Source organism: Papio anubis, chromosome 18 (assembly GCF_008728515.1).
Source record: "Papio anubis isolate 15944 chromosome 18, Panubis1.0, whole genome shotgun sequence".
NCBI classification, from domain to species: domain Eukaryota; kingdom Metazoa; phylum Chordata; class Mammalia; order Primates; family Cercopithecidae; genus Papio; species Papio anubis.
Window position 1 is genome coordinate 49,136,712 of NC_044993.1, and position 27,529 is coordinate 49,164,240.

Genomic DNA, 27,529 nt, shown 5'->3' on the forward strand with positions numbered 1-27,529 from the left:
GAGATAATTGAATCATGGGGGCAGGTTTCCCCATACTGTTCTTGTGGTAGTAAGTCTCACGAGATCCAATAATTTCATAAAAGGAAACCTCTTTTGCTTGGCTCTCATTCTGTCTTGCCTGCCGCCATGTAAGACATGCCCTTCACCTTCTGCCATGACTGTGAGACCTCCCCAGTCATGTGTAACTGGGAGTCCATTAAACCTCTTTTTCTTTGTAAATTACAGGTATGTCTCAGGTATGTCTCTATCAGCAGAGTGAAAACAGACTAATACAGTAACTGATGAGACGTTGAGATAAGACAGAGGAGGGGTGCAAGATTATAGGGGGTGCTGATCTACTAACTATGGGCATCTCCTATTAAGTCCCCTCATGTCTCCTCTCATCTCTCAGAACAGTTTTCTGTTGATCATCACTGAACCTACCTGACTTTCCAATGTTGCTTTGGAATCTAGGGTCATTCCTGACAGTGAGTTATCTGTCTCTCTCATTAGTGAATGTCTCATTAATGAATGACTTAGAGAAGATCCCACTGCATTTTTGCCTCTGTTCCTCAGAGACATCTGCAGATAGAAGGGGAAGCTTGGTAGAGATACAGGCTCAGTCATTTCACCACCACTCAAGTACTCCTGTAGTCAAGTCACTCTATACTTTCAAGTCAATCTATATCGTCCGATGGTGTTAGATCAGTGTCTTTCAATCTTTGTGGGGGTAGTACACTGAGGGATTGGAAGGCTCTAGATCTCCTCTTTGGTTCTAAATGAAACAATATTTTGTGGTCCAGTTCCTCTACAGAGTTCAATACATGTATAAATTAATAAAAAATAAATGAAATAATTATTGATACAGAATTTATATACTTAAAGATAATGAACTTTATTTGTGAGAAGTACCCCAGTGTAGGTACATGTTATGAGTTGAATTTTCTAGTGCCTTCAAATTTATATGTTGAAGTCCTAACTTCCAGTACCTCAGTATATGATCTTATTTGGAACTAGGGTCTTTACAGAGGTAATCATGTTAAAATGAAGTCATTGAAGTGGGACCTAATCCAATATAATTAGTGTCCTTTATAAAAAGGAGAAATTTTGACACAGACACCCACAGAAGGAAAATGATATGAAGAGAAATAATGAAAAGATGGCCATCTATAAGCCAAAGAAAGATACCTGAAACAGATTATTCTCTTCTGACCCTCAGAAGGAATCGACTTTACTGACACCTTAATTTGGGACTCCTACTCACCAGAACTGTGAGACAATAAATTTCTACTGTTTAAGCCATTCAGTTTGTCAGACTTTGTTACAGCAGCCCTGGGAAACTAATACAGTAAAGACACCTAATAATAGTTCAGCATTTTAAAATACAGAAACAATATGTACATATCCTCTTTTGATTGACATAACTTTTGAGGGGAAAAAGCATATTAATATGATTGTTGAGAAAATAAATGTTTAGAAATGATATTGTTATAATAACAATGGTTCTAATCATCATAATAGTCATCATTTTCTGGGTTAGTATATACCAGGCACTCATCTAACAATTTCAAATCATGAGATAATTTAATATTATTTATTCTGTTTTACAGATAAAAAACAAGACAGTGAGAGAGAATGTAACTTGCTAATGGTCACACAGCCAGTACGTGGCAAAGCAAAGACTCCAATCAGATATTCTTTATTCAGAATACTTTCTGCTACATTCTTTCTATGCAAAGCATATGGAATTGGGTTGAATGTTCACTTACAGGTACAACAAGTAGTTATCGGTTAGCTATTATGTAACAGAGGTTCTTGAACAAAAAATAATTAGACTTCCAGTGGAAAGATAAACAATAAATAAATGTATACATTTATAACATTATTTTTGTAATGATAACTTCAATGAAGAATAAAGGTAGAGTAAGGGGTAGAGTGTAGTAGAGACTATTGAAATAAAATGATCAAGTGGTGACTTTCTAAGGTGACATAGAATCAGAACTTAAAGGAAGCAAGGGGTGGATCATGAAAACACAGGGATTAGCTTTGTCAAAAACGGGTTGACCGTAAATGTGTGAATTTATTTCTGGATCCTCTATTCTGTTCCATAGGTCTGGCTGTCTATTTTTATGCCAGTACCATGCTGTTTTGGTTACTATAGTTTTGTAGTACACTTTGAAGTCAATGTGATACCTCTGTCTTTGTTCTTTTTACTCAGGATTGCTTTGACTCTTCTGAGTCTTTTGTGGTTCTATAGAAATTATAGTATTGTTTTTCTATTTCTGTGAAGAAAGTTATTGACATTTTAATAGAAGAAATTGCATTGAATCTGTATATTGCTTTGAGTAATATGGACATTTTAGCAATATCAATTTTTTCAATCCATGAACATAGGATATCTTTCCACTTTTTGATGTTCTCTTCAATTTCTTCTGTCAATCTTTTGTATTTTTTATTATAGAGATATTTCACTTCCTTGGTTAAGCTTATTCCTAGGCATTTTTTTTTCTAGATATTATAAATGGGATTGCTTTCTTATTTTCTTTTTCAAATTGTTCACAGTTGGCATATAGAAACCCTGTTGATTTTGTATGTTGATTTTTTATCCTGCAGTGTTACTGTGTTTGTTCATTAGTTCTAACAGTTTTTAGTGGAGTCTTTAGGTTTTTCTAAATATAAGATTATATTGCCTGTAAACAAGGACAATTTGACCTCTTTCTTTCCAAATTAAATGCCCTTTCTTTATCTTGTCTCATTGCTCTGGGTAGGACTTATATTTCTCGAGCAAGATGTTAAAGGTACAGGCAACCAAAGCAAAAATTGGCAAATGTGATTCCATCAACATAAAAAGCTTTAGCATAGCAAAGGAAACAATTAACAAAGTGAAGAGACAACCTACACAGTAAGAAAAAAATATTTTCAAACTATTCAGCTGACAAGGTATAATAACCAAAATATATAAAGAACTCAAAAAACTCAGCAGCAAAAATAATAATAATAAGCTGAATAAAAAATGGGCAAATATCTGAATAGACATTTCTCAGAAGAAGACATATAAATGGCCAACAGGTATATGAAAAAATGTGCAATGCTACTAATCATCAGGAAAATGCAAATCAAAACCACAATGAGATATCATCTCACTCCAGTTAAAATGGCTATTATAAAAAAGACAGAGAAAAACAAATGCTGGCAAAGATATGGAAAAAAGAGAACACTCATACACTGTTTCTAGGAATACAAATTAGTACAGCTACTATGGAAAATAGTATGGAAGTTCCTCAAAAAACTAAAAATTGAACTACTATATGATCCAGTGTTCACATGGCTAGGGATATATCCAAATGAAAAGGTATCAGTATACTGAGGAGGTATCTGCACCCTTCATGTTTGTTGCAGCACTATCCATAGTAGCCAAGATATGGCATCAAAATGTTCATCAACAGATGAATGGGTAAAGAATATTTGAGACATATATAAAAATATATACACAATGGAATATTATTCAGGCATGAAAAGTAACAAAATTCTGTCATTTGCTGCAACATGGGTGGAACTAGAGGATATTATGTTAAATAAAATAAGCCGGGCACACAAAGACAAGTATTACATGTTCTCACTCAAATGTGGGAACTGAAAAAATTCATCTTATGAATTAGTGAATAGAATGGTGGTTACCAGAGTCTGGGAAGACTAGTGGGGAGAAGGAATAAAGTGAGGTCATTTAATGGGTACAAAAAACAGTTAGATAAAAGATCTAGTGCTCAGTAGCACAATAGGGTGATTATAGCTAACATTCTTGTATATTTCAAAATAGATAGAAGAATAGATTTGAAATGTTCCCAACACAAAGAAATAATAAATGTTTGAGGTTACAGATATCCCAGTTGCCCAAATTTGATCATTACACATTGTATGCTTTCATCAAAAGACCACATGTACCCTATCAGTATGTTCAAATATTATATATCTATAAGAAAATTTAAAATTAAAAAACGTCAATGATTCTCAAAATTATTATACTGAGGGTAAGGGAAAGAAGACTAAAAAAAAGACCATATATACTCCATTTTAGAAATTCCTAGAAAATAAAAACTCATTTATAGTGACAGAAAGCAAATCAGGATTTAACTGGGAATGGAGGAGAGAGTGGAAAAGAACAGAGGGAGGGATTGCAAAGGAACATGGGGAATCTTCGGGGAGTTATGGATTTCATGTCCATCATACTTTGATAAAGTTGTTTAAAGAAAAAATATATATATAGGGAGGAGAATATAGTGGCAAGTACTGGGACTGGTGCTGGATTTAGCAGGAACAGTGGTCGGAAACAAAGCAGCTAAATTGATAAGTAACAGCCACGGTTAGAATCTGGATCATATCCCTATGGTAATGCATCACTTAGAAAACTTGACTAATCTAAATTTTCTTCATGTAACAAGTCTGAAAATCAGCATTATAAAGCTGGTAAAAACGTCCTTGGAAGTTATCAAGTACTAGAACTCCTCCTATCTTTCTCCTCCATGATGCTCAGCCTCTGGCTCCAAACCTCAGAATTGCAAGACAGTTTTTGACCTCCAGGCATCGGGGGGAAAAGGGAAAAGATGAAGGAATAACGTTGTCTTTAGTGCGGGGAATTATTAATTTTTATTGGAGAAAGAAGCCCTCAGCAGGGATTTTTACCTACACCTTATCGGCAAGAACTCTCAGTTGGGCATTCAAGGTGCTGAGGAGTCTGACAAATTGAACAGAAAGTAACTGGTCCATTGCTGGGGTTCTGTTTGTAAGAAACAACAGGAGAAGACACACTGAATAAACAAATATCAGAGCCTGACCCTGCTCAGTCACCATCTCTGGAAGGTATGCCTTGGAAAAAACATTGGCACAGGTGATTCTGGAATAGAACTCAGCTCACCTCCTATTGGCTACATGAGCATGGTAGTTTCAGTGTTCTCTGTGAAGTTCTGTGTTCTCATCTTTAAGGAATGGATTGGGATGGATATGTATCCATTATATTTGTAAGTGTGTGTATGCATGTCTATGTATGTGGGGGTGTGTGTACCTGTATCGATCACGATGCCTGGACTAGGTAAAGAATTCTATATATGTTGAGTACACTTCAGTCTTCTCTGTCACTTATTGCTATACAAGTGAAGAACAAAGTCCACGGCATGTTTTGCCTTCAGAGGCCGGGTACTAACTCTGAGGAGAAGTGCATTCAGAAAAAAGGAACTTTGGGGGCTGGGCGCAGAGGCTCATGCCTGTAATCCCGGCACCTTGGGAGGCCGAGGTGGGTGGATCACCTGAGATCAGGAGTTCGAGATCAGTCTGACAAACATGGAGAAACCCTATCTCTACTAAAAAAAAAAAAATATATATATATATATACACACACACACACACACACACACACACACACACACACACACACAAAATTAGCGGGGCATGGTGGTGCATGCCTGTAATCCCAGCTACTCGGGAGGCTGAGGCAGAAGAATCACCTGAACCCGAGAAGCAGAAGTTGCAGTGAGCCGAGATTGTGCCATTGCACTCCAGCCTGGGCAACAAGAGTGAAACTCCATCTCAAAAGGAAAAAAAAAAAAAAAAAAAAAGAAAAGAAAAGAAAAAGAAAAGAAAAGAAAAAAAAGAAAAAGGTAACTGTGAACAAATCTCGTGAATACCCCTGAGCTTTAGTTTATTTATTATAATGCAAGATGATATCCACATCATAGAGTGACTGAAAATGTAAATTGAAATACTTAGTGCATAAAAGACTTAGTATTGTGTCTGGCATATGGTAGTTATTTATGCAAGATAAGCACAAATTTAAATGTTCTCTGGCTTGTTGACTCTTTGGACATGAAAATATTGGCAAATGGTTAAAAGAAGACATAACTGACCAACAGGTATATGAAAAAATATTTAATGTCACTAATGGGAACATACAGCAGTTTTTGAGAAACATCTAGAACACTCAGCAGCTTGGGATGCACTTCAGTGCCCAATTCCAGGCCATCCTATAGGCCTGTGATCTAAAAACCTACTGACATTAGAATTTTTCTACAACAAAATCTGAAATATTTGACAAAATATAAAAACAAAAACTAAGTGTACATCAGCTGGTTTCCCACTGGGGTAGAGATTTGCTCTGGATTTTTCACAAAATTGCAGCAGGACAGGCAGCAGCCTATTGTGGTGAAAAAATAGAGTTCCTTTGTTATTGCAGATGTCTGTTTCAAAGGAGCAGTCCACCGCCCACCCCACCACTACCACCTGCTACCTCTTTTCCCCAGAATCAATCACAGGTCATTTTGGTACCTTCATTGCTTTATCTTGCAATCACTGCCCCAAATATAGATGCAAATATTGTTTTCTTTGTCAGAAGCACCTCCCATGCTCGCATGGTGACTTAGCAGCTCCTAGCTTCTAAGAGGGTTTCAGTGCTTGTGCAAATCTCTCATTTTCTTTCAAAGGAGGGATATTTCATGACCTAGTTCTCTGGATAGGACAGGCAGGGCAAGAACATCCCTACCTCTGGTGCTGAAAAGAGATCCCTCTTCTTCTTCCAGTCTCCATGCCAGTACCACTCCTAGGAAATGACACAATGTGTGGAGGAGGAGGAATAGCACTGAGCCACCTGGATATTCCTCAATATTCCCTGACAAGCCCTTTCTCTCCTAGGACATTCAGTCTGATGTGCTGAGGAGGCCACTCATCTGTCCTGCAGGTCCAGGCCACAGTCAGTCTTGACCTGAGCTTCAGCTAATGGTCAGGATGAAATGGTGCAGCCAATCACAACAGGATGCTAGAGGAAACCCTTGATAGCCACATAGACATAGACACAAAGCTTTTCTTAGGAAACCTTCATGCAGGCAACAACTGCAGAAATAAAACTTTTGTTCCAAGTTTTCCCATGTCTCTCCTTTAAATGCTGCCTCCCTCCTCTTCTCCTCTCTCTTCTTTCCTCCCTCCATTCATTCATTCATTCAACAAACACTGCTTTAGGTCACTATTGGTGTGTGGAGGATAAAGATATTAGCCATAATTTCTTCCTTTGGAGGCTCACACTGTAGCACTGTAGTGTGGAAGACAAATACATATGTTGATAACTGTTTTATAACCACACAACAGAAAAAATATATATATATACACACACATACATACACACGTATATATGTGTTTTCTGTGTGTGTGTGCACAAAATTGTATATGAAATGAATAAAGTCATGCTCAAGAAAAAGTTGAATATAAGCTGAAGAGGCTAGTGACTTTGTTAGAGGTAGTAATCAAAAAAGTCTTCCCAGAGCTTAACACTGGAGTTGGGCTTTTAAGGATGACTAGAAGTTCAACATGGAGGTCGGGTTGGCAAAGAAAACCTTCTGTGAAAGAAACAGATATAGAGGCATAAAGGTGAACAGATTGTCAACCCAGGTGGCTAGATTGAGAAGAAGAACCCATCAAATTGATGAGGATGGAAAGGAGGTTCTGGTGTGTGAATAAACATTGTAAAGGTGGAGACTGGAGAGAGAAATTGAGATCAGTATCATGGAGGCCTATTTACACTGGGCTTAGGTACTGGAAATCCGTGGGCAAGACTTTGGTCCACGGTCATGTACACAGATAATGTAGGTACAAAGTAATACCTAATGCAAGAGTTTGTTCCAGTAGTTATGAAGAACCTAGAGGTCAAAGAACGGTATATGGAGGAGATATTTGCGGAAATTTTGGTAGACGAAAAAAAGTTTCTGGTTAGAGAAAGAGGAGATTTTTTATCAACTGGTAAATATGAGAATTAAGGCTGATTTTTCATTGCACACTGGTTGAGCAGCCACACCAGTTTTTATCATTCTTTCATGCCCATGCCATATTGGTTATTAAATATTTTGAGTTCCACCTTAGTATGCACAAGTTAGTAAAGACTATATGGTGTATTTGGAAAAAACTACAAGTATCTAGGCTATGAAGTTACATCTAATTAGATTCTTTGTTGAAATTAGGAAATGAGGATTACAAGTGCCAGGAATTAAGGACATGGGACAGAGAGAAGAAGCATTGATGGGAAAGCTCAGATCAACAAAAGGTAGGAAGGAAACCATGAAATTTCACTGCTTAAGACCAGTTGACAAATATCAGTTGATGAGGCTCTACCCACTATTCCTAGCCTTTACTTCTTCTTCCCTACGTTGAAAACTCAAGGACAAAATTCTGAAGTCTGAGCTATCAGCCTTTTGTTGAGTTTTAGTCACTACATTAAAAACTTCAATTATTTTGAATTCGGTTAAACTCAATGACCAACAAATATGCTTGATGATTACGGATTCTACCTACAAAATAAATTTAAAACTTATTTTCTTTCCTTCTTACACAAATGATCTTGGTCCACGCCATGATATCTGTTGCTTAAGCCAGTGCAGTACTCTGCCGATGATTCACCCTGTTTTGAATCTGGCCCACTCACAACCATTTTCCGGGAAAAAGCTCTTAGATTCCTGCACCCTGGCCGGGTGCAGTGGCTCATGCCTGTAATCCCAGCACTTTGGGAGGCCGAGGCAGGTGGATCACCTGAGGTCGGGAGTTTGAGACCAGCCTGGCCAACATGGCAAAACCCCATCTCTACTAAAAATACAAAAACAGCTTGGCATGGTGCCTGGCGCCTGTAATCCCAGCTGTCCAGGAGGCTGAGGCAGGAGAATCACTGGAACCCTGGGGGCAGAGGTGGCAGTGAGCCAAGATTGCGCCACTGCACTGCAGCCAGGGCAACAGAGCAAAACTCTGTCTCAAACAAACAAAACAAAAAAATAAAAAAACTTAAATTCTACATTATTCATTATTCACATCACAAATCATGTGATCGCATATAGGTGAACATTTAATGAAGTCCAGACTTTTAGGATGATAGCCCTGGAAGCTCTTGGAGGTATCTGACCTTTTTTTTTTTCCCCCCCCATTTTATTTATTTATTTATTTATTTATTTATTTATTTATTTATTTATTTTATTTTATTTTTCCATAGGTTATTGGGTACAGGAGGTATTTGGTTACATGAGTAAGTTCTTTAGGGGTGATTTGTGAGATTTTGGTGCACCCATTACCCGAGCAATATACACGGCACCCTATTTGTAGTCTTTTATCTCTCGCCCCCCCCACCCTTCCCCCCAAGTCTCCAGAGTTCATTGTATCAATCTTAAGCTTTTGCATCCTCATAACTTAGCTCCCACAGATCGGTGAGAACATACGATGTTTGAGTTTCCATTCCTGAGTTACTTCACTTAGAATAATATTATGCATTCTCATCCAGTTCACTACAAATGCTGTTAATTCATTCCTTTTTGTGGCTGAGTAGTTTTCCATCATACAGATATACGACAGTTTCTCTGACTTTTGACTGATACTAAAACCTCCCAGCATGCTGTGCTCACCCTTGATCCCACACCCACATTCTCTGGCCTTGCTTCTGCTCTCAAGTAACCTTTCTTTCAGATATCACCACTGCTTGGAATATTCTTCCCAGAGAGCTTCTTATCATTCAGGGTTCTGTTGAAATGTCACTTCTTCCAGGAAGCTTTTTGTAACTACCATCTTTAAAATATGTTGATGTTTTGTATTAACCACCTATTGCTGCATCACAAATTGCCAAATCTTAGAAGGTGAAAAAAAATCCTTTTAAGAAATCTATCCTCACTCTGATTTGTTTCTTATCTATTTGATTATTTAAATTTTATATTCAGAGGGTACCTGAATATAAGTTAGCAAGTTGGTTACATAGGTACACATTTCATGATGTTGAAGTTTAGGCTTCTATTGAACCCATCACCCCAATAGTAAGCAGAATACCCAATGAATAGTTTTTCAACACTTGCTTCCTCCCTCCCTCCCTCCCTCCCCCATTTTGGAGTTCCAGAGTCTATTTTTCCTATCCTTACATCAATGTGTATCCAATGTTTAGTTCCACTTATAAGTGAGAACTTGTGGTATTTGGTTTTCTGTTTTTGCATTAATTTGATTAGGATAATGGGCTCCAGTTGCATCCAAGTCACTGCAAAGAACAAGATCCTTCTCTTTTTGATGGCTGTGTAGTATTCCATGATATACATGTACCACATTATCAGCTCTACCATTAAGGAGCATCTAGGTTGATTCTGTGTCTTTGCTACTGTGAATAGTGCTGTGATGAACATATGTGTGCATGTGTCTTTTTGGTTGAACAATTTATATTCCTTCGGGTATATACCCAGTAATGTGATTTCTGGGTCAAATAGTTCTATTTTTGGTTCTTTGAGAAATTACTAAACTGCTTTCCATAGAGGGTAAACTAACTGACATTTCCACCAAGAGTTTGTGAGTATTCCCTTTTCTTTACTCAAGATAGAAAGTGCGAACTTTAAAATTTTTTTTGAAATAAAATATACACAGATAATGTACAGTTTTTTTTTTTTTTTTTAGATGGAATCTCGCTCTTTTGCCCAAGCTGGGGTGCAGTGGCATGATCTGGGCTCACTGCAACCTCTGCCTCCCTGGTTCAAGCGATTCTCCTGCGTCGGCCTACTGAGTAGCTGGGATTACAGGCGCCTGCCACCACGCCTGGCTAATTTTTGTATTTTTAGTAGAGACGGGGTTTCACGATGTTGGCCAGGCTGGTCTCAAACTCCTGACCTTGTGATCCACCCGCGTTGGCCTCCCAAAGTGCTGGGATTACAGGCGTGAGCCACCGCATCTGGCTAATAATTTACCCTTTTTAAGTGTACAGTTCAGTGGTAATAAAAACATTTATATTTATTTTTCTCTCGTTATTCCTTCCTCCTCTTTCCTCCATTCCCGGTAACTGCCAATCTACCCTATCTTCATGAGATTCATTTTTTAGCTCCCACATGTGAGTGAGAACATGCGGTACTTTTCTTTCTGTGCTTGGCTTATTTCACTTAATGGAATGGCCCCCAGTTTCATTCATGTTGGTGCAAAGGACAGAATTTCATTCTTTGCTATGGCTGAATAATATCCCATTGTGTATATATACAACATTTCCTTATCCATTCATCTGTTGATGGTCACTTAGGTTGATTCGATATTTTGGCTATTGTGAATAGTGCTGCAATAAACATGGCTGTGCAGATATCGCTTTGATACATTGATTTTCTTTCTTTTGGATATAAATTCAGTAGTAGAATTGCCGGAGCATGCAAAGTTCTATTTTTAGGTCTTTTTGAGGAAACTCTATACTGTGTTTCATAGTGGCTATAGCAATTCACATTCGCATAAACCATGTACAGCATTCCCCTTTCTTTCCATCCTCATCAGTATCTGTTACTGCCTGTCTTTTTTATAAAAGCCATTTTAACTGGGGTGAGAGGATATAGCATCATGGTTTTGATTTGCACTTCTCTAATGATTTCATATACCTGTTGGCTATTTATATATAGATGATGCGATCTTTTTATAACCTAATCTCAAGAGATGTCCCATCTCTTCTGCCAAATTTTATTCATTAGAAGTGTTTTGCCACAAATGCATGCATGTCAGGAGGTGAGAATCATCGAAGCCCATCTTACTGGCTGCCTACTAAACTCTCTTACTTTAGTTTTTCTTTTTTTGCCTTCATAACGTTTATTGTGATTTGTACATGTAATACTAAAGGTGTCTTTTTTCGCTATTTGATTCACACTAGATCTCGAATATGTATTTGTTGAGTGAATAAATGAACTTGACTTAATGCAATGGAGCACAAATAAACACAGAAAATACTGAGCATTTCAAAAACAACAGAAAAGAGCAAGACACAGTCTCCGTATCTGGAAAATTGATCATTGCATCAATGAGAAAGAAATAGATATGCAGAATGTACTACAGTGAAAGAAAGAATTTATAAGAAGAAAGAAATAAGTGTTATGAGACTACAAATAGGAAGGCACTCATATCAGGGCAGTTTTTGGAGAAGGTAGCATCTGAGCTGGGCTGTGAAGGATGTCAAGCAATTTGGGACTGCCGAGAAGTAAAGATGAGCATTATGCATAAGAAGGTATACACAAAGATACAGAGATAGAAAGCAGATGCAATGTATGGCAACCAAAATTGGGATGCGTGAAGTAGTAAAAATACTTATTTATTTATTTTTTTAATGAGACATGATCTGACTCTGTCATCCAGGCCGGAGTACATGGCTGAGATCATAGCTCACAGCAGCCAGAAACTCTCAGCTCAGGTGATCCTCCCAACTTAGCCTCAAGAATAGTTGGGACCACAGGTGCATGGCACCATGCCCAGCTAGTTCTTATAGTATTGTTGTAAAGATGGGGCCTCATTATGTTTCCCAGGCTGGTCTCAAACTCCTGGCCTCAAGAGATCCTTCTGCCTCAGCCTCCCAAAGTGCTGGGGTTACAGGCATGAAGCACTGTACATGACCAAAAATACTGATTTAAAAGATAGATTTATTCAGATCATGGAGGGCCTTAACTCACAACATCAGAAGTTGGATTTTATAAATAACAATATTACCACTTTAAAAAAGTTGTAACATTCCCAGTATTGTGTGCCGTCATTATATTAATATATCTACGTGTGTGAGTGTATATATATACACATTCCCATATATATACACATACACATATATATATGGTTTGAACACAGATGCACATATATATGATTAAACCACAAACATTAATATTTAAAAATTTTGACATTCATCCATGAAAGTTGTTTCTAAGTCAACCAACATTATTTCAAAGTAATTCCCATGAGATATTGTTCTGAATAAACAAGTAATAAAATGGAGGCTTAGAGAAGTCAAATAACTTTCCAAAAGAGAGAGTACAGGAAAGTGAAGAGATTGGGCTTTGAAGTCAGGTACTTCTTATACCAAAGCTTACACTCATAACTGTTATGACGTACTGTTTTCCATAGTTTAATCTGTGAACAAAGAGCGTCATTAACTATTTGAATTAGAAGCAAGCCACAATCTAAAATGTTTTAAAAACCACCATATTGAGTGAAAAGAATAATGGCAAATCTAGAAAGTAACAACAGAAATTCAGCAGATAACAGAAAAAAAATTCTAAATATATCAAGCACTGGATAAGAAAAAAGCTCTGCATTCTCGAAGGAAAAAAAGTAGGCAAAACATACATAGAAAGCCAACAGTAGAGAAATTTCAAAAGGTTATAAAAAGAATAGAAAGAATGCTAAATCTCATTCATTAGGAAAATGTTATTTATTTTAAAAATCAACTCTATTGAGGGATAATTTATATACAATAAAATGCATGCATTTCAAATGCACAGATGAATGACTTTGGGCAAACATCATCTCTGAAACAATAACAACTACAATAAAATATTGAACATTTTTGTCCCCATAAAAAGTTTGCTTGTGCCATTTCTCCATTAATTTTGCATCCACTCTCGCCAGCCACTAAGTTGCTTTTGGTCGCTAGGGATTATAACTGTTTCCTCCAGCCTCATATGGATGGAATCAAATAGTATGTATTATTTTATATCTGGTTCTGGCTCTTTTTTTTAGTGTGTGTTTTGAGATTCATCCACGCGCACATATAAGATATTTGTTCCCTTTTATTTCCAAGAAGTATCCATTGTATGCCACAAGTTTTTAATGCTCGCACTTGGTAATGAAATTTTGTTTTTAGTTTTGGACTATTATGAATAAAACTTCTGTGAACATTTGTTTATAAGTCTTTGTGTGGACATGTGTTTTAATATTTTTTTGATAAATATCTAGGAGTACAATTGCAGGGCAACATAGTAAATGGATGCTTAGCTTCACAGAACAACTACCAGTTTCCTCAAAGTGATTGTAATATTTTACATCTCCACCGATAAATTGTCATTGTTGCAGCTGTTCCACATCCATGCTAAAACTTGATATTGTCAGCTTTGTAAATTTTTAGCCATTTAAATGTGTGTGTAGTTGCCATTTATGGTGTTAATTTCATTTTTTGAAATCTATGACTTTCAAAGTATTTGACAATTTCATCTAGATTTTCAAGATATTGACACAAAGTAGCTCATCTATTTCCTTATTTTTCTGTAAAGTCTGTATGAACTATAGTGATACCCCTTTTCCATTTCTAATACTGTTAAATTGCTTCTTCTCTTATTTTTTTAAAGTCAGCTGGCTAGTGATTTATCAACTTTGTCAACCTGTTCAAAGAACCAGCTTCTGTATCACCGATTTTTTCTACTGCTTTTCTGTTTGCTTTTTCTTTTTCAATAATTTTCTCTCTTATCATTATTCATTTCTTTACTAACTTTGGGTATAATTTAATTTTCTTTGGGTGCAATCAGATGTCTGGTTTTACATCTTTGTTCTTTTTCTAATACAGCAATTTAATGCTATACATTTCCTTTTATGCACTGCTTTGGTTTCATCCTATATATTTTGGTATTTTATTTTATTTTATCTTCATTATACTTTAAGTTTCAGGGTACATGTGCACAACATGCAGGTTTGTTACATATGTATACATGTGCCACGATGGTGTGCTGCACCCATTAACTCGTCATTTACATTAGGTATCTCTCCTAATGCTATCCCTCCCCCAGGCCTCCATCCCATGACATGCCCCAGTGTGTGATGTTCCCCACCCTGTGTCCAAGTGTTTTCATTGTTCAGTTCCCACCTATGAGTGAGAACATGCAGTGTTTGGTTTTGTCCTTGTGATAGTATGCCAAGAGTGCTGGTTTCCAGCTTCATCCGTGTCCCTACAAAGGACATGAATTCATCCTTTTTTATGGCTGCATAGTATTCCATGGTGTATATGTGCCACATTTTCTTAATCCAGTCTATCACTGATGGACATTTGGGTTGGTTCCAAGTCTTTGCTAATGTGAACAGTGCCCCAAAAAACATATGTGTACATGTATCTTTATAGTAGCATGTTTTATAATCCTTAGGGTATATTCCCAGTAATGGGATTGCTGGGTCAAATGCTATTTCTAGTTCTAGATCTTTGAGGAATCTCCACACTGTTGTCCACAATGGTTGAACTAATTTACACTCCCACCAACAGTGTAAAAGCGTTCCTATTTCTCCACATCCTCTCCAGCATCTGTTGTTTCCTGACTTTTTAATGACTGCCATTCTAACTGGCATGAGATGGAATCTCATTGTGGCTTTGATTAGCATTTCTCTGATGATCAGTGATGATGAGCATTTTTACATGTGTCTATTGGCTGCAAAAATGTCTTCTTTTGAGAAGTATCTGTTCATATCTTTTGCCCACTTTTTAATGGAATTGTTTATTTTTTTCTTGTAAATTCGTTTAAGTTCTTTGTGGATTCTGGATATTATCCCTTTGTCAGATGGGTAGATTGCAAACATTTTCTCTCATTCTGTAGGTTGCCTGTTCACTCTGGTGGTAGTTTCTTTTGCTGTGCAGAAGCTCTTTAGTTTACTTAGATCCCATTTGTCAATTTTGGCTTTTGTTGCCATTGCTTTCGATGTTTTAGTCATGAAGTCCTTGCCCATGCCTATGTTCTGAATGGTATTGCCTAGGTTTTCTTCTAGGATTTTTACGGTTTTAGGTCTAACATTTAAGTCTTTAATCCAATCCATCTTGAATTAATTTTTGTATAAGGTGTAAGGAAGGGATCCAGTTTCAGCTTTCTGCATATGGCTAGCCAGTTTTCCCAGCACCATTTATTAAATAGGGAATCCTTTCACATTTTTTTGTTTTTGTCAGGTTTATCGAAGATCAGACAGTTGTCAATGTGTGGTGTTATTTCTGAGACCTTTGTTTTCTTCCATTGTTCTATATATCTGTTTGGGTACCAGTACCATGCTGTTTTGGTTACTGTGGCCTTGTAGTATTGTTTGACATCAGGTAGCATGATGCCTCCAGCTTTGTTCTTTTTGCTTAGGATTGTCTTGGCAATGCGAGCTCTTTTTTTGGTTCCATATGAACTTTAAAGTAGTTTTTCCAATTCTGTGAAGAAAGTCATTGGTAGTTTGATGGGAATGGCAATCAATCTGTAAATTACCTTGGGCAGTATGGCAATTTTCACAACATTGGTTCTTCTTATCCATCAGCATGGAATGTTCTTCCATTTGTTTGTGCTCTCCTTTATTTCCTTGAGCAGTGGTTTGTAGTTCTCCTTGAAGAGGTCCTTCACATTCCTTGTAAGTTGGATTCCTAGGTATTTTCTTCTCCTTGTAGCAATTGTGAATGGGAGTTCACTCATGATTTGGCTCTCTGTTTGTCTGTTGTTGGTGTATAGGAATGCTTGTGATATTTGCACATTGATTTTGTATCCCGAGACTTTGCTGAAGTTGCTTATCAGTTTAAGGATATTTGGGGCTGAGACAATGGGGTTTTCTAAATAGACAATCATGTCATCTGCAAACGGGGATAATTTGACCTACTCTTTTCCTAACTGAATACCCTTTATTTCCTTCTCTTGCCTGATTGCCCTGGCCAGAACTTCCAACTCTATGTTAAATAGGAGTGGTGAGAGAGGACATCCTTGTCTTGTGCCAGTTTTCAAAGGGAAAGCTTCCAGTTTTTGCCCATTCAGTATGATATTGGCTGTGGGTTTGTCATAAATAGCTCTTATTATTTTGAGATACGTTTTATCAATACCTAGTTTATTGAATGTTTTTATCATGAAGGGCTGTTGAATTTTGTCAAAGGCCTTTTCTGCATCTATTGAGATAATCATGTGGTTTTTGTCATTGGATTAGTTTATGTGATGGATTACGTTTATTGATTTGCATATGTTGAACCAGCCTTGCATCCCAGGAATGAAGCCAACTTGATCGTGGTGGATATGCTTTTTCATATGCTGCTGGATTTGGTTTGCCAGTATTTTACTGAGGATTTTCACATCACTGTTCATCAGGGATATTGATCTAAAATTCTTTTTTGTTGTTGTTGTGTCTCTGCCAGGCTTTGGTATCAGGATGATGCTGACCTCATAAAATGAGTTAGGGAGGATTCCCTCTTTTTCTATTGATTGGAATACTTTCAGAAGGAATGGTACCAGCTCCTCTTTGTACCTCTGGTAGAATTTGGCTGTGAATCCATCTGGTCCTGGACTTTTTTTGGTTGGTAGGCTGTTAATTATTGCCCTAATTTCAGATCCTGTTATTGGTCTATTCAGAGATTCAACTTCTTCCTGGTTTAGTCTTGGGAGGGTGTATGTGTCCAGGAATTTATCCATTTCTTCTAGATTTTCTAATTTCTTATTTGCATAGAGGTGTTTATAGTATTCTCTGATGGTAGCTTGTATTTCTGTGGGATCAGTGGTGATATCCCCTTTATCATTTTTTATTGTGTCTATTTGATTCTTCTCTCTTTTCTTCTTTACTAGTCTTGCTAGTGGTCTATCAATTTTGTTGATCTTTTAAAAAAAACCATCTCTTGGATTCATTGATTGTTTGAAGGGTTTTTTGTGTCTCTGTCTCCTTCAGTTCTGCTCTGATCTTAGTTATTTCTTCCCTTTTGCTGGCTTTTGAATTTGTTTGCTTTTGCTTCTCTAGTTCTTTTAATTGTGATGCTAGGGTGTCAATTTTAGATCTTTCCTGCTTTCTCTTGTGGGCATTTAGTGCTATAAATTTTCCTCTACACACTGCTTTAAATGTGTCCCAGAGATTCTGGTACATTGTATCTTTGTTCACATTGGTTTCAAAGAACATATCTATTACTGCCTTCATTTTGTTGTTTACCAAGTAGTCATTCAGGAGCAGGTTGTTCAATTTCCATGCAGTTGTGCGGTTTTGAGTGAGTTTCTTAATCCTGAGTTCTAATTTGATTCCACTATGGTCTGAGAGACACTTTGTTGTGATTTCTGTTTTTTTACATTTGCTGAGGAGTACCTTACTTCCAATTATATGGCCAATTTCAGATAAGTGTGATGTGGTGCTGAGAAGAATGTATATTCTGTTGATTTGCGGTGGAGAGTTCTGTAGATGTCTATTAGGTCCACTTGATGCAGAGTTGAGTTCATGTCCTGGATATCTTTATTAACCTTCTGTCTCGTTGATCTGTCTACTATTGACGGTGGGGTGTTAAAATCTCCCATTATTATTGTGTGGGAGTCTAAATCTCTTTGTAGGTCTCTAAGGACTTGATTTATGAATCTGGGTGCTCCTATATTAGGTGCATACATATTTAGGATTGTTAGCTTTTCTTGTTGAATTGATCCCTTTACCATTATGCAATTCCTTTCTTTGTCTCTTTTGATCTGTTTTGGTTTAAAGTCTGTTTTATCGGAGACTTGGATTGCAACCCCTGCTTTTTTTGCTTTGCATTTGCTTGGTAGATCTTCCTCCATCCTTTTTATTTTGAGCTTATGTGTGTCTCTGCATGTGAGATGTGTCTCCTGAATATAGCACACTGATGGGTCTTGACTGTATCCAATTGGCAAGTCTGTGTCTCTTAATTGGGGCATTTAGCCCATTTACATTTAAGGTTAATATTGTTATGTGTGAATTTGACCCTGTCATTATGATGTTAGCTGGTTATTTTGCCCATTAATTGATGCAGTTTCTTCATAGAATCAATGGTCTTTACCATTTGGCATGTTTTTGCAGTGGCTGGTACCTGTTGTTCCTTTCCATGTTTAGTGCTTCCTTCAGGAGCTCTTGTAAGGCAGGCCTAGTGGTAACAAAATCTGTCAGCATTGGCTTGTATGTAAAGGATTTTATTTCTCCCTCACTTATGAAGCTTAGTTTGGCTGGATAGGAGATTCCAGGTTGCAAATTCTTTTCTTTAAGAATGTTGAATATTGGCCCCCATTCTCTTCTGGCTTGGAGGGTTTCTGCCAAGAGATCCACTATCAGTCTGATGGGCTTCCCTTTGTGGGTAACCCAACCTTTCTCTCTGGCTGCCCTTAACACTTTTTCCTTCATTTCAACCTCAGTGAATCTGGCAATTATGTTTCTTGGGGTTGCTTTTCTTGAGGAGTATCTTTGTGGTGTTCTCTGTATTTCCTGAATTTGAATGTTGGCCTGCTTTGCTAGGTTGGGGAAGTTCTCCTGGATAATATCCTGAAGAGTGTTTTCCAACTTGGTTCCATTCTCCCAGTCACTTTCAGGTACACCAATCAAATGTAGATTTGGTCTTTTCATGCAGTCCCATATTTCTTGTAGGATCTGTTCGTTTCTTTTTACTCTTTTTTCTCTAAACTTGTCTTCTCTCTTTATTTCATTAATTTGATCTTCAATCACTGGTATCCTTTCTTCCACTTGATTGAATTGGCTATTGAAGCTTGTGCATGTGTCACGAAGTTCTCGTGCCATGGTTTTCAGCTCCATCAGGTCATTTAAGGTCTTCTCTACACTGTTTATTCTATTTAGCTATTCATCTAACCTTTTTTTCAAGGTTTTTAGCTTCCTTGTGATGGGTTAGAACATGCTCCTTTATCTCGGAGAAGTTTGTTATTACCAACCTTCTGAAGCCTACTTCTGTCAACTTGTCAAAGTCATTCTCCGTTCAGCTTTGTTCCTTTGCTGGCGAGGAGCTGCAATACTTTGGAGAAGAAGAGGTACTCTGGTTTTTAGAATTTTCAGCTTTTCTGCTGTGGTTTCTCCCCATCTTTGTGGTTTTATCTACCTTTGGTATTTGATATTGGTGACCTACAGATTTGGTTTTGATGTGGTTGTTCTTTTTGTTGTTGATGATGCTATTCCTTTCTGTTTGTTAGTTTTCCTTCTAACAGTCAGATCCCTCAGCTGCAGGTCTGTTGGAGTTTGCTGGAGGTCCACTCTAGACCCTGTTTGCCTGGGTATCACCAGCGGAGGCTGCATAACAGCAAATATCACAGAACAGCAAATATTGCTGCTTGACACTTCCTCTGGAAGCTTCATCCCAGAGGGGCACCCACCTGAATGAAGTGTCTTTTGGCCCCTGCTAAGAGGTGTCTCCCATTTAGGCTACATGGGAGTCAGGGACCCACCTGAGGATGTAGTCTGTCTGTTCTTAGAACTCAAATGCCATGCTGGGAGAACCACTGCTCTCTTCAGAGCTGTCAGACAGGGACGTTCAAGTCTGCAGAAGTTTCTGCTGCCTTTTGTTCAGCTATGCCCTGCCCACAGAGGTGGAGTCTATAGAGGCAGTAGACCTTGCTGAGCTGCAGTTGGTTCTGCCCAGTTCAAGCTTTCTGGCCACTTTGTTTACCTACTCAACCCTCAGCAATGGCAGATGACCCTTCCCCCTGCCGGGATGCAGCCTTGCAGGTTGATCTCAGACTGCTGCCTAGTAGCGAGCAAGGCTCCATGGATGTGGGACCTGCAGAGTTAGGGACGGGAGAGAATCTCCTGGTCTGCTGGTTGCTAAGACCATGGGAAGAGCACAGTATTTGGGCAGAAGTGTCCCATTTTTCCAGGTACAATCTGTCCTGGCTTCCCTTGGTTAGGAAAGGGAAATCCCCTGACCCTTTGCACTTCCCGGGTGAAGCAACGCCCCACCCTGTTTCAGCTCACCTTCCATGGGCTGCACCCACTGTCCAACCAGTCCCAGTGAGATGAACCAGGTACCTCAGTTGGAAATGCAGAAATCCCCTGTCTTCTGCATTGATCACATTGGGAGCTGCAGACTGGAGCTGTTCCTATTCAGCCATCTTCTGGTATTTTTATTTTAAATTCAGTTTATATTTTTTAATTTCCCTTTTGCTTTCTTTTTATGTCTAAGGAATATTTTTAGAAGTGCATTTTTTAATTTCCAAAATTTAAAGATTTCCAAGATGTATTTCTGTAATTGATTTATAATTTAGTTTGTAGTGTTTGGAAAATATACCATGAATGATTTAAATTTTTAAAATTTTATTGAGTCTAGCTTTATAGTCCAGAAAATTGTCTAACTTTGTGAATGTTCCATGTATACTTTTAAATGGTCTCACTTTGTGAATGTTCCATATATATTTTAAAAGAGTCCATTTTATTTGATGTTATTCTCTTATCATTCGGTAGAGGGTTCTATAATTGTTAATAAGGTTAATTGGTTAATATTGTCTTTCTCATATTTTACACTTACTGATTATCTGTATAGTGGTTCGCTCAAATGTTGAGAAGAGTATTAATACCTCCATCTATCAGTGTTGATATGTCTAGTTCTCCTTTTAATTTCATAAGCTTTTGCTTCATGTATTTTGTGGCCCTCCTATTATGTGAATATATATTTGTAATTATTACTCATACTGGCTTGCCCCTTTTATCGTTATGACATATCTCTCTATGGCTTCAGTAAACTCCTTCTCCTAAAGTTCATTTTATCTGATATTATTATATTACAGTAAGTCCAGCTCTTTTATGTACATCATTTACATAGTATATCACTTTTCATCTTTTTATCACAACTACCTTTGAATTTAAAATGCATTTCTTGTTGGAATCTGTCAGTTATATCTTACTTTTTAAAGTTGACTCTTGCAACTTTTGCCATTTGATTGGAATGTTTAATCTGTTTACATTTAACGTAACTATTGATACATTTTGACTTGTCTGTCATTTTATTCTTTGTTTTCTGTTTGCCTTATTCCTTTTTTGTACTTCTTTTGCCATTTTTCTCCCTTCTTTGTGGAAAACAAACATTTTTAACAGAGTATTTTCATCCCTTATTTCACATTTCATCTTTATTCCTTCACATTATTTTTAGTCCATTGCTCTGTAGATTTTATTATGCATCTTTAATTATCACAGTCCACTTAAAGGTCATGCTGAATTACTTACAGTGAAATAGAAGAGGTTTGCATTGGTATAATTCCATTTCTTCCTGCTTTGTGCTATTGCTTTTAATCTATATGATGTATATATACATGTAAATCAATCAGTATAGTGTTAACCTTAATCTAGTTATTAACTTTGTGCTAACAATCTGAAAATGCCTTTCTCTTCTTTCTTGAGACATAGTTTTGTTACATATAGAATTCTTGGTTTACAATTTTCATTTCTTTGGTTTTCTTTTTTAAAGCACTTTGAATATTTTATTTCAGTTACTTTTAATTCTTTGCTGTTTTATTTGAGAAGTCAGTCACCAATCATGTTATTCTTCACCTGAAAGTTATTTGTCATTTTTTTTCTCCTGCTTTTTTAGGATTTCCTCTTTATTTTTGGCTTTCAGTGGTTTGCTCCAGGTCTAATGTGGTTTCCTCCGTGTTTAAGTGTTTTAAGGTTTATTGTGCCTCTCAGATCTGTGAGTTAATGTTTGATTTTTTTTTTTTTTTTTTTGCCATTTTTTCTCTCTCTTTTTTTCTTTTGGAAGTTCAATGGCACTTGTGCTAGCATACTTGATCTTATTGGATAGATACAAACGGCTCTGATAACTTTTCTTCAATCTCTCTTTGTCTCTCTGTCCCCCTTAAAAATGAACTCTTATTTCTATCACACATACTGAGGTTCACTGATTCTTTCCTCTGACACCCCAAAATTCTACTATGCCCCTCTAGAGAATTTCTTATATTAGTTATTACAATCTTCACCTTTAAAATTCCTAACATTCATTTTTACGGTTTGTATTTATCTGTTGAAATATTATCTTCTTGTCATTGACTATTAACATGCTATTCTTTAATTCTTTGAATATATTTTCTTTAATTCATTGCCTATATTTGTAATAGCTGCTTTAAAGCCTTTGCTAAATAAAAAATTATGGCCCACCCAGAATCAGTTTTAATTCATTGATATTTTTCCTGAGTATGGGTCATATTTTCCTATTTCTTTGCATATCTAGTAATTTTCTTGACTGAAGAAATATTGGAATAACTCTGGATTCTGTTTTCTTCTTTGCACAATTGTTATTGGTGTTTTTATTATGATTATCATTATTATTTTATTGCTATTGGCAATTAACTTGCCTGGATTCAAACTGTGAGATCTGTGTTCCCCACATATGCAGCCACTGATTTCTTGGGTCAATTTTACTTTTCTAAAAAACATTTTTATAACAGCTGTTACTTTTTAGCTTGGCCCTCTAGGACTCTCACTTTACATGCATAGTTTAATAGTCAGACAATTATTTTCACAGAAAGCATGCTCAGCCCAAACTATGTGAAAGTTGGAGAACAACTTTTAGTTAAAAAGACCAGCAATGAGCAAGTCTCATGAGTATTTCTACCTTCAAAGACAGATCTTCTTTCTCATGCATTGTCTGTCATTTTCCTATTTGTTTTCTGTTTGTCTTATGCCTAGTTGAGCAGTCAGTTAGTGATTTGGGTAGAGCTTGTTATTAGATTCTGGCTCTAGGTCCTACTATGTATAACTTACTTCCCCAAATTCCTCCTTATATTTCCTAGTGTTTTGCCATTCTAAGCCCCAGATTCTGCTTTCTGTCGTTTCCAACCCACACAGTTGTATTTTCCAACACCTCCAGGCAAGAAACCCATTAATCCATTGTTATTACCTAAAGCAGTAGCATTCTTTCATGAGTCATCTCTTTTTAAAAGCTTTGTTTGAATTTATACTTAAAGTAGATCAATTGTACTCAGCCTATAATTGTGTTTTATGGCTTTCTGCTTTTTGTTGAAGTGTTTATTCCATTTGCATATATATAGACTGATACTTCTTTTAGTCAAGGATCACATTTTCCTGATTTTTGTGATCTCTGGTAATTTTTTGTTGGATGCAGGACTTTATGGATATTACATTATTGAAAATCCAAAACTTTTTGTTTGCTTGTTTATTTGCTTTGCTTTACTCTAAGTAGAGCTGGTTACCATTCTAGTGGGCAATTGAGTTGCCTGTGTAGCCAAGCATAGTTCCAAACACATAGTATTTGTTTAAAAACTTGTTGAAAGAATGAATGTAATATTGAGATAAGGAGGTTGCTTTGAGTTTGTTTTGATAACCTATCATGGCACAAATGTAAGGAATATTTTAGAAAAAAATCTGGGCGCCCCAGAAGGATTCTTCTATTAAATAGAAGTCAAGGACAAGAAAGTTCACTGAAGAAGATAATATTGTGTGAAATTTTATATACCTTATGGTACTCATGGGAAATTTGGCCAAAAATGGGTAGAAAATAAGAAGTCTGGATATGGAGCTCAGGAAAGAAGCTGGGAATGAAAATTCCCAATTATACAGCTAACTGAATACAACAGTATTTGAAACCAAAAACATTGAAGAATATCCCAGGAAGAGTATCTGGCTTAAGTCTACTAGAATACTAAATACAACTCTATTACCAATAATGTTTGAATAGAAGGACACAAACTAGTTTCAAGAACAAATCATAAATTTTGGAAAAGAACCAAGTAAATGTGGGTGTGTCATAGAAATTATTAGTATTTGCCGGCCAGGCGCGGTGGCTCACGCCTGTAATCCCAGCACTTTGGGAGGCCGAGGCGGGCGGATCATGGGGTCAGGAGATCAAGACCATCCTGGCTAACACGGTGAAACCCCATCTCTACTAAAAATACAAAAAATTAGCCAGGCGTGGTGGCGGGCGCCTGTAGTCCCAGCTGAGGCAGGAGAATGGGGGTGAACCTGGGAGTCGGAGCTTGCAGTGAGCTGAGACAGGGCCACTGCATTCCAATCTGGGCAAAAGAGCGAGACTCCATCTCAAAAAAAAAAAAAAAAAAAGACATTATTAGTATTTGCCATATCTGTTTTTTATCTTCTTCCAGTTCGGACAAAATGACTAGTTTGGACCAATTGACTATGAACAGAAATAAATGTGTTAATACTGACCTGAAGCATCCATTTAGCAGTGAGAAACTCACTGCTTTTACCCTACTGCAGTGATCATGGAGGAGGCTATGTTTTTCAGAATTAAGGTAGCCTGGAGACTGATACACTAATTGGAGAACAGTTACCCCTGAGAGTCACCCCGTACCGTCTGAAGAATCTTGTGACTGATAAATAACCTTCATTATATAAATAAAGTCCTTGAGATTGTGGGTTTCTCTTTTCTTTTCTTTTCTTTTCTTTTCCTTTTGTGAAATGGAATCACTCTGTTGCCCAGGCTGGAGTGGAGTGGCCTGATCTCGGCCCACTGCAACCTCCACCTCCAGGGTTCAAGCGATTCTCCGGCCTCAGCATTCCGAGTAGCTGGAATTACAGCCGCCCGCCACCAAGGCCGACTAATTTTTGTATTTTTTACAAGAGACGGGGTTTCACCATAATGGCCAGGCTGGTCTCAAACTCCTGACTTCAGGTGATCTGCCCGTCTTGGCCTCCCAAAGTCCTGGGATTACCAGCGTGAGCCACCACGTCCTGCCGAGTTTATTTCTTACTGTGATGCAATCTTACCCATCCAGACTGACACACATATCAACCTTCCCCTTCTCCAGCCATCCTCTCCTTCTTGCACCAATTGCAAGCTTTGCAAGTCAGTGAATCTACTTCCGCTCATTCAAGTAGTAAAGTAATTTATCCAAGGATATCAGTAATACCACAGAATCTTCTGCAATACCCGCAAGTTAGGCGTGTGAGCTATGCACCTGCAGGAGCATTCAAATCGCAACCCGGTGGTTGCCCTGGCGAAGAAAGCACTGCCACCTTTGCCGCTTAGCATAGACGTTGACTGTCACACTAATGACGTTTCCATGTGAGCTGTCTGCTCGTGTCTTTATTTCTTGGTTGTATTGCTGGCATTTTTCTTATTGATTCATGGTAATTCTATGTTTTAAAAATAGTTGCTCTATAAAGAGCTATATACTGTAAATCTTTCCCAAGGTTTTTGTGTGTCTTTATACACTGCCATGGTTTGCTTTCATTTTTGCTTTTTGTTTTGCACAGAAGATTTTTATTATTGATTTACAAATTTTCTGTGCTTTTCATAGACTTAAAGAAAGTTCCACCGCTTTTAGTGAGATGTTTTAAAAATTATCCTATCTCTGTTTTTCCTTTTTTTTTTTTTTTTTTTGAGACAGAGTCTCGCTCCGTTGCCCAGGCTGTAGTGCAGCGGCGCTATCTCGGCTCACTGCAAGCTCCGCCTCCCGAGTTTACACCATTCTCCTGCCTCAGCCTCCCGAGTAGCTGGGACTACAGGCGCCCACCACCATGCCCGGCTAATATTTTTGTATTTTTCAGTAGAGATGGGGTTTCACTGTGTTAGCCAGGATGGTCTTGATCTCCTGACCTCGTGATGCGCCTGCCTCGGCCTCTCAAAGTGCTGGGATTACAGGCGTGAGCCACCGTGCCTGGCCCTCTGTTTTTCCTTTTAATGATTTAAAAAAATTATTAGACTTTTTTTTTAGAACAGTTTTTGATTTAAAGAAAAATCAGAAGGATAGTACAGAAAGTTCCCATTTACCTTCTACAAATATTACTATTTGTTACAATCAATGAACCAATATTGATATGTTAATATTAACGAATATCCATAGTTTATTCAGATGCCCTTAGATTTTTACCTAGCATCCTCTCTTTTTGCTTGATTCAGGGTCCAACTTAGGATATCACATTGCATTTAGTTGTCATGACTCCCTGGCCTCCTTTGGTTTGTGATGGTTTCTCAGTCTTCGCTTATTTTTCAAGATCTTAATAGTTTTGAAGAGTATTGGTCAGATATTTTGTTAGCCACCACCCCCCGCCTCTTTTGTAGTGTGTTTGACGCTATCGTCATGATTAGACTGGGTTTATGGGTTTGGGGGAGAAAGATTACAGAGGGAAAGTGCCATTTTCATCTCATCATATCAATGGTTTACCATGTTTTATGGCTGATGTTGACCTTAATCATCTGACTGAAGTAATGTTAGTCAGGTGTCTCCACTGTAAATTACTATTTTGACCCCTTCTTTATACTGTACTTAGGCTTTGAAAGGAAGTTACTGTGAAGGGTCTGCACATAAGGAGTTATGCTCCCTCTCCTTTGGGATGGACTATCTACATAATTCATTTGGAATTCTTTGGCATGGGAGATTTGTCTCTTTTCTCCCTTTTATTAATTCATTCAACCATTTATATATATTGGCATAGACTTATGGATATTTATTTTATACTTTGGATTAAGATCCAATACTACTTAATTTATTTACTGCTTAAATTGTTCCATTCTGGCCATTAGGAGCTCTTTCCGTTGATTCTTGTGCCCTTTTGATATACCCCATTGATTTTTTTAGAACTTTCTTCTTTCCTGGCAATACAAGATGTCCCAGGCTCATCTTGTGTTTTTTGTACCCCTGTCCTAGAACAATTCATTTCTCTGAGGAGCCTGGTTTCTTCTAATGGTGAATGGCATTAGAAACAAAGAGCTGAGCACTAGGTCGTCTTGTTGCTATTTGGGTGCTATTTCTTTTAGAAACTTTCAGCAGAAGAGTAAAATATATGTGTGTACAGCAGCCTGTGTATGTATACATATCTACACATATTTTTATGTATAACCATTTGTATCTATATTAAGTTAAAATTGAGCTTGTGATTATGTTTTTAACTCTCATCTATTGCCACATGATTTATTCTAGCTTCCTCCCCTTTGTTGGTCTGTAAATTCCCATTCCAACAGTGAAAAATCTGGTTTCTACTATCGATCCTCCATCTATTTAATTGTTCAGTTCCAGTATACCTGCATACTACTAACAGAATTGTGAACCCTTCTGTGCATGTGAAACAACTATATCAACTAGAGTATATAATACTATGTGCAGTTCCTTTTGTCTTGCAGACTCCATTA

General features: G+C 37.4%; 1 long non-coding RNA gene across 7 annotated transcripts in view; it reads left to right on the forward strand.

The window, feature by feature from the left end:
* LOC110742019 overlaps positions 1–27,529 on the forward strand; it is a 93,678-nt gene that overhangs the window by 56,873 nt on the left and 9,276 nt on the right. For 5 of the 7 annotated variants that reach the window (XR_002519184.2, XR_002519185.2, XR_004179822.1 and 2 more), the window contains 2 exons: positions 1,590–1,750; positions 7,974–8,056. This is a non-coding gene — a long non-coding RNA (uncharacterized LOC110742019). Of the gene's footprint in view, positions 1–1,589; positions 1,751–6,657; positions 6,886–7,973; positions 8,057–10,609; positions 10,614–16,459; positions 16,471–27,529 lie in introns of those variants that run through there. The other 2 variants (XR_002519186.2, XR_002519189.2) reach the window with 2 other exon arrangements.